The 1,496-nt window shown below is 41.6% G+C and overlaps 1 non-coding gene across 1 annotated transcript; it reads right to left on the bottom strand.

Moving 5' to 3' along the window:
- Positions 1-353: 353 nt before the first annotated feature.
- Positions 354-461, bottom strand: LOC148571886 (small nucleolar RNA R71). The gene has a single exon (XR_015908046.1). It is a non-coding gene; the product is annotated as a small nucleolar RNA R71 (small nucleolar RNA).
- Between the last annotated feature and the right edge of the window lie 1,035 nt (positions 462-1,496).

The following is a 1,496-nucleotide window of genomic DNA, read 5'->3' as shown; positions in this document are numbered from 1 at the left end:
ACTTTACTGCACCTAATTCCAATTTACATGGAAGAAGCATCTCCATTCTTGCCATTGGAGCAAACAACTTTGAGCTGAAACCTCAATTAGTTTCTCTGATGCAGCAGAACTGCAAGTTTCATGGACTTCCATGTGAAGATCCTTTTTAGTTCTTAATTGAATTCTTGCAGATATGTGATACTGTTAAGACTAATGGAGTAGATCCTGAAGTCTATAGGCTCATGCTTTTCCCTTTTGCTGTAAGAGACAGAGCTAGATTATGGTTGGATTCTCAACCTAAAGACAGCCTGAACTCTTGGGATAAGCTGGTCACGGCTTTCTTAGCCAAGTACTTTCCTCCTCAAAAGCTGAGCAAGCTTAGAGCTGATGTCCAAACCTTCAGACAGAAAGAAGGTGAATCCCTCTATGAAGCTTGGGAAAGATACAAACAATTGACCAAAAAGTGTCCTTCTGACATGCTTTCAGAATGGACCATCCTGGATATATTCTATGATGGTTTATCTGAGCTATCAAAGATGTCACTGGACACTTCTGCAGGTGGATCCATTCACCTAAAGAAAACGCCTGCAGAAGCTCAAGAACTCATTGACATGGTTGCTAATAACCAGTTCATGTACACTTCTGAAAGGAATCCTGTGAGTAATGGGACGCCTATGAAGAAGGGAGTTCTTGAGGTTGATACTCTGAATGCCATATTGGCTCAGAATAAAATATTGACTCAGCATGTCAATATGATCTCTCAGAGTCTGCATGGAATGCAAGCTGCATCCAACAGTACTCAAGAGGCATCTTCTGAAGAAGAAGCTTATGATCTTGAGAACCCTGCAATAGCAGAGGTAAATTACTTAGGTGAACCTTATGGAAACACCTATAACTCAACATGGAGAAATCATCCAAATTTCTCATGGAAGGATCAAAAGCCCCAACAAGGCTTTAATAATGGTGGAAGAAACAGGTTTAGCAATAGCAAGCCTTTTCCATCATCAACTTAGCAACAGATAGAGAACTCTGAACAAAATACTTCTAATTTAGCAAATCTAGTCTCTGATCTATCTAAGGCCACTGTAAGTTTCATGAATGAAACAAGGTCTTCCAATAGAAATCTGGAAGCACAAGTGGGCCAGCTGAGTAAAAGGATCACTGAAATCCCTCCTAGTTCTCTCCCAAGCAATACAGAAGAGAACCCAAAAGGAGAGTGCAAGGCCATTGACATAAGCACCATGGCCGAACCTGTAAGGGAAGGAGAGGACGTGAATCCCAAGGAGGAAGACCCCTGGGACGTCCAGTGGTCAATAAGGAGCTTCCCTCTGAGGAACCAAAGGAATCTGAGACTCATCTAGAGACCATAGAGATTCCATTGAACCTCCTTATGCCCTTCATGAGCTCTGATGAGTATTCCTCTTCTGAAGAGAATGAGGATGTTACTGAAGAGTAAACTGCCAAGTTTCTTGGTGCAATCATGAAGCTAAATGCCAAATTATTTGGCATTGATACTT

The sequence above is a fragment of the Arachis ipaensis genome, chromosome B3 (genome assembly GCF_059453495.1).
Source record: "Arachis ipaensis isolate K30076 ecotype BB chromosome B3, ASM5945349v1, whole genome shotgun sequence".
Classification (NCBI taxonomy): Eukaryota; Viridiplantae; Streptophyta; class Magnoliopsida; order Fabales; family Fabaceae; genus Arachis; species Arachis ipaensis.
This window is presented reverse-complemented; position numbering and strand designations above follow the sequence as displayed.